Genomic DNA, 6,739 nt, shown 5'->3' with positions numbered 1-6,739 from the left:
TTTTACGAGAGACTGGGAGGTTTGTGTGGGCACGATCACGAAAAATGAGAATTGCCTAGTGTATAAACATTTATCGCAATCAGAGATAAGGTATCGGATTAATTTACCGCCCTGCCACCTGCTATTAATAAAATTAGCGTGACTTTTTAATTATTGTAACTTGTTATTAATTTTTATATAATTGGGATTGCGTTGCATACATGATACATTTTTAAATCTCTATTAGAAGGAATTAACTCGGTACAATACACCATTACGTTTTTTGACACATAGTCACAATGTATATTCCAACTTAATTTAAGGGATATCTGAGGGGACGGCGCGTACGCAGTCCCCACTACCAAAAATAACGCGTCCGAATTATCCACATTAGGGATAATCGCAGGGGTCAACCCATCCGCAGTGCAATGGTTGGACCTCGCCCTGGGGGAACCGCCTTCTTGATCACGGTGTCCCCTACGCCAGGTAAGTATGATTTTAACAAAGTTACACGCGAGGGTCGTTCAACGGCGGAGAATCTTAACACCGCGATTCAGCTTTGGGGCCCTTTTGTTCAACGCCATCTAGTGATGAAATCGGAACTAACAGCGCCGCGACGCTACCAGAAAAACCACTGCTCACCGTCTCTTTTCCATCGAACAAAATTGTAAGTTATTTCGTATATAGTTTGGTTTTTCATACCAGTGTTATTTAAGAGATCAATAGATTTTGATAATTGCTAGGTACGATATTGATGGATAAACAATTTGCATTCGATATCATTTGATCGAGTGATAAAATAAAAATTGCTACATAATCTTAGCAGTAAAGTGGTCTGTCAACAATTGAGTAAGTAAGTACCTAATAATCCTAAGTCTAGACTGTGGGGGCGTGCGTAGGCGATCAATTCTTATGCAGTTGCTATTATCAATATTTTTTAAAGAGGTTGCATGAATGAAAGTTTGCCTCTTTACTCGACTGTCGAAGACCTACGTCTGTATATGTAGGTATGCATAGGTTATTAGGAATATGCAAGGGAATAAGGGATGTGTTTTCCCGAAGTAATTAGATACCAAGTTAGTACAGTCAGCTTCTGAAAGGGATAGTTAAGATAGTTTATAATGTTAAATCTATTTTAATCTATCTATCAGTACTTACACCATACAATCTTTACTTCTATACTAGCATTATAAAGAGGATGTATTGTTCTTTTTATTGTTCTTTAAAGCTTTTGAAACTACTAATTTATTTTATTAATATTTATTTTATCTATCTGTTAGACATAAGGCTTTATTTTATTTAGGAACGATAAGTGAGTAAGTACATAGCTTCCAACTAAATATCCTTTGCTAACAATTTTCGAACTGAAATTGTACTTAGTTAACAAGTAGTTATTTCTCATGGGCAGAGCTAGAAGCTGGAAGCGCTATTAGAAAAACAAAACACTGTCTAAGAATAAATCATCTAAATTCATATGTTTGCACACTTACTAAAACAAGGTACACGTATATGCTTAGGTATCTACTCGTATAAGAACTAGCAAAACTCGTTGCATACTAATGTAAGTGCATTTAGGTAGGCTTAAATTGCAATTGGATCGGACATTCCTTGGGCGAATGGTAAGCTAACCTTTGGCTTGGCGTGACATTACGTTCACCGCGGTCATGGGACTTACATACAATATGTATCAAATAAAAGCTTATTTGTTACATATGTATTGTAATTGTGGTTAGAAACAAGGTGCGTTAATATAAGATTAGAATCTGAAGTTCTAATCTCTACGGCAGTCAATATCTTTGTTGTTATCGTGATTTTGCTTGAGGTCGGTGGAAATTGCTTCGATCAACCGTGAATAATTTAAATTAACCAAAAAACTGTTCTATCTGTACATCATCCACCGAGCCTTTTCCGAACTATGTTGGGGTTGGCTTCCAGTCTAACCGGATACAGCTGAGTACCAGTGCTTTACATGAATGGGCCATCTGTACAATGACGGAATATACAAATCCTGTTACTGTGTTCTTAAATACAGTCCCTGAGATGAGCGCGACTTCAACTGAGCTAACTCTTGAGGTTTGATCAACACCAAGTATGACAATCATCAATGGAATAGACAATCGATCAACGACACAACAACTACTTTTTACAACTGTTAACGTAACAATAACGAACGAAAGTAAAATAACACTAAAAAACTAATTTCAGTATTTTCCAGTTTAAACTAAAAATAGTTAGGAAATAATCTAGATAATCGGCAAATACTATACAGAAGTTATACCTAAGCCAGTAACCCATGATATTGCGTAACTCTGTATCGGTCCATCGCATATTTCGATCACGAATTCGACACAGATATTAATCGATTATCATTTATTTTCACTCTCAATTTGGGCTATCTAAAATTAGGAACTGCCTACCGCTTGTGTATGGAAGATCAAGATTTATTTGTGAATTAAATTAGTTAGTATGTAGAGATAGACGTGTTTAATAATAACAGTGCATTAAAATCTGTACTTATCAGTAATCAGTAAAAAATATAGACTTGTGTTAATACTCAAGCGGCTTGTTTTTATTAGATTAGGTTTAACATGTACTTATACTTAACGCAGATATAGACAATTAATTAAAAAAAAATATCTCAGGCAGAACCAGCGGTCTTCTTTAAAAAAAAAACTAAAAAAATATTTACTACTATTTTTACATGATATAATTATTATTGCATGTAGGAATTTGATTTAAAAACACAGTAAACACAGTACTGTTTCAAAAATACTTACACATGCCTATTGCAAAAATATTCATCCACATTTAATATTGATGTGAAAATGATTGCTATCAATTAAGACGTTAGCATAGATAGTACTACTATTTACTTATTGCAGGTCATTACACTAAGTAATTAGACAGTATAACTTAAAATATTCGTACATGTAACGTGTGTAATTACGACCGATTTCTTATAGAAAGGACTGATGTAACATACGATTGATATAAAAGCAATTAATTGTAACGCATTAGATAACTGGACTGAATGTGTAATTTGGCTATTGTTTGAGTTCAGAATGAAGGCAGATGGGCTTATGAACTGTTTGTTTCCATTATACACTTAACACTTGATGGCATTGTTGTTCAAATCAAATAGGTACCTACAGTGAATAAAAGATTCAGCTGCAATGTATTTTTTTTCTAAAATCTACGTGTCTATGGGTTAAGCCTATGGCTGCCATCCGTCCGGGTTTCCCCGGATTTGTCCTCGTTTGGAGGACGTCCGGGGGCCGTCCGGGCGGGGTTTCAAGAAGTGTCCGGGGAAAACCCGGACATTTTTCATAGGGCCATCTTAACCTATGGTGCCTGGGTATGCGAATTACCCGGGCGCCTAATAATGCAGAAGTCGAAGTGTCCCAAAACTCCAAAATTTTCGGCTCGCGGCTTCTCTTCTTGACACATTTTTTTTCCGTTTAGCTACTTTAATATCCCAATATTCAAAAATTTTTGCGCTCGCTTCGCTTGCGGCTTCTTCACTTTGCGGATTTTTTTATTATACAAGTTTAGGTGCTTTAGTGACCCAAAACTCAAAAATTTTCGCGCTCGCTGCGCTCGCGGCGACTTCACTTTACAGTTGTTTGTATTTTTAACCCCCGACGCAAAAACGACGGGGTGTTATAAGTTTGACGTGTCTGTGTGTGTGTGTGTGTGTGTGTGTGTGTGTATGTGGCATCGTAGCTCCCAAACGGATGATCCGATTGTAATGCGGTTTTTTTTGTTTAAAAGGTATGTCAGTCGGGAGTGTTCTTAGCTATGTTTGGTGGAAATCGGTTCAGGTCTTCAAGGTCATCAGCTCGTTTGCTAGATGTGATAGGAATGTTACACGCTCAGTTTACTTGCAAGTATATGTGGGATCTGAAATTTGAAACACTAATGTCTTTTGGAACCACTGAGCTGGTCTGCTGTTAGGGCACGAAGGTAGGAGACGTAACCCTGAACTGCCTTTTAGTAAACCCATCGAGTTTGGGCTCGTTGAATTTGTCTTGACGAGTTCTCTTTATGTTTCTGATTGACGAGAACCTGATGCTGGAAATGGGATGTGGCGGATGAAACCCTGAAATGCCGGAATGAAACGGATAAACCGATTTATATTTTTGCTGAAAATCTAGAATGTCCAAAGGTTAATCTTTATTGTTTCTCAATCTGTGCAATTCTCCCAGAGCCAGTTTGTCATGAGGATTGTTAAACAGCTTCCTTTGGCCGAGATCGCATATAGCGACCCCATCTTAACATAAAATAAATTAAATGAAAGAAGGAAAAATTAAGGAGCTCCTTTAAAAAACATGAAATAAAATTAAATTATAAATTTAAAAAAACCCCCGACCCAAAAAAAGTACGCAATAATTATGACAAAAGGTTAAATACGCTAAACCCTATAAAAAGCAAAAAATAACTTTTAACACTACGTAAACTAAATTTTGACGTGTCGGGGGACCGCTTTTTACCTTCATAAATACTTACATAAATCAAATGATACCTACCTAATTACAACATTCGTTTAAAAAAAAAACACGTATCTAAAATAATGAATTAGAGCGGTCCCCCGACACGACAAAATATAGTTTACGTAGTGTTAAAAGTTATTTTTTGCTTTTTATAGGGTTTAGCGTATTTAACCTTTTGTCATAATTATTGCGTACTTTTTTTGGGTCGGGGGTTTTTTTTTCAACATTTTTTTTGTCTAACCTATCAAGAAGGTAACTCCTAGTTTCCATATGAGCTTTCTTAATTATGACCTTCGAAATACATTAAGTCACAAATTTTCAATACTAGGTACTACATGAGCTAGAGACGGCCCTGATTTTTCATGTAAGGAAGGACCTCATTGAATTTAAGTAATATGGTAATATTAAAAATTAGGTCTTGTTTTGTTAAACAAAAAAAATCGGACTCGTCCGGGGAAAAAATGCTATTTACGCCAAATATCCGGGTTTTTTTAAATATTTGTCCGGGTTTGGCGAAATTCGAAATGGCAGCCCTAGTTAAGCCAAACATCCGAAGTAGCTATAGGGCCATTTGAGACTTCAGACATTTCTGGTCTTTCTTATATTCTGACACTTATAAGTTTGCTGGGTAATCAAAAAGAATATAAAGTAAGTTTACTTCAAAACGAAACCTTAGAATGTCTATGCTGACACCTACGTATCAAAATACCGTGAGACAATGTACACCACATCTAAGACATCCCAATCGGAAGTACGTACATATCATAGACAAAAAGAACGGTTCCGTGACTAAAACGCATCCGTGATAGGTTCGCGAGAAAGTGACGTGCGCGTGGGCCGAACGATGGACCACTGATGATTAATAACCGCTTATCGATTACATGAGTACCGATTTGAATTTAGAATACCCCTGATAGATTATATGGATTGGTATGTTTTGATTTGAATTTAATCGAAGTGGCCAGTTTTATTTATAAATCATTTTATGGCCTACATGGTATGCAGCAAAAAGAATTTAATGTTAATGGCCCAAAAGTTGAACTACGATTATGATTGAGCTTAGACTTGTTATAGTTGAGATTATCGTGGTGTAGAAAACAAGATTTCTTTATTAGTGGTAGGAAATAGAAAAATTGACGTTTATTTTGCCCCGAGTGACAATCTATTTTTAGCCTAAAATATTTAAATCAATAAATTAATTTACAAGTTTAATATTTTTATCATTATTTTTTTTTTGTTTGCACAAAAAATTGAAATTAAATATTGTGCAATTGAAACCTTGATATTCAGCTCATAGCAGTATCAGATGCTACAATAATCTAGTAATTCATATTAAGCAATTCATAAAATAAAACGGATTTTATGTAAATATTCGAACAAGGATAAATAGGCTATAAAAATTGAGCCTTACAAACACTTAGACTCACTTTCACCGACGAAATAAACGTCAGTTTTCTTAAAACAGATTCTTAGTTTGAATTTTTACATTAAACAGTTGTTAGGGTTGCGAATCCAAAGGGTAAAACGGGACCCTGTTGATTTGGCTCCTCTGTCCGTTTGTCACCAGGCTATATCTCATGAACCGTGATATGATAGAGAGTTGAAATTTTCACAGATTATGTATTTCTGTGGCCGCTATAACAACAAATACCTACTGAAATCTAGAATAAAATAAATATTTTGGGGGCTCCCATACAACAAACGTGATTTTAATGCTCATTTTATAAATAATGGAACCCTTCGTGCGCGAGTCCGACTGGCACTTGGCCGGTTTTTTTTTAAATTATCGGACGTTTATGTTCTCTTTAAACTTGGGCTTAAATAGTACGGAATATTCATCGGATTTAATTCAGCAGTCATGTACAGTCGCTCTCACTTCCTGATTCACAGTAATTACAAACTTAATTGATCACGTTTTACTACATTATGACATTTCGGAGATGATAAAGAACGTTTCCGTGTCAATATTGGTATTTTATTTTGTGCACTTTTTTGCTTGATTGTATTCTTCCTGTATGAGGATTGTTGGAATTGCATATAAAATATCTGGACACATTTTACACACGGTCGGTTAGCCCTACTGTAAGCTATTTCATTTTTCTTATGGATGCTGACACACTAATAAACTACATATAATTTTGTTACGTATATCTTTATAAATAAATACATATTATAACACACAGACCACAGCCAGCATATGGTCAATACACAAACGTTGACAATAGGTACCGGTACCATTATTTCGGCAGCCAGACATGGTGACCATTGGG

The 6,739-nt window shown here is 35.7% G+C and overlaps 1 non-coding gene across 1 annotated transcript; it reads right to left on the bottom strand.

The window, feature by feature from the left end:
- Positions 1–310: 310 nt before the first annotated feature.
- LOC126053792 (U1 spliceosomal RNA) lies at positions 311–473 on the bottom strand. Its single transcript, XR_007510474.2, has one exon. It is a non-coding gene; the product is annotated as a U1 spliceosomal RNA (small nuclear RNA).
- Between the last annotated feature and the right edge of the window lie 6,266 nt (positions 474–6,739).

Source organism: Helicoverpa armigera, chromosome 3 (assembly GCF_030705265.1).
Source record: "Helicoverpa armigera isolate CAAS_96S chromosome 3, ASM3070526v1, whole genome shotgun sequence".
In the NCBI taxonomy this organism is placed as follows: domain Eukaryota; kingdom Metazoa; phylum Arthropoda; class Insecta; order Lepidoptera; family Noctuidae; genus Helicoverpa; species Helicoverpa armigera.
This window is presented reverse-complemented; position numbering and strand designations above follow the sequence as displayed.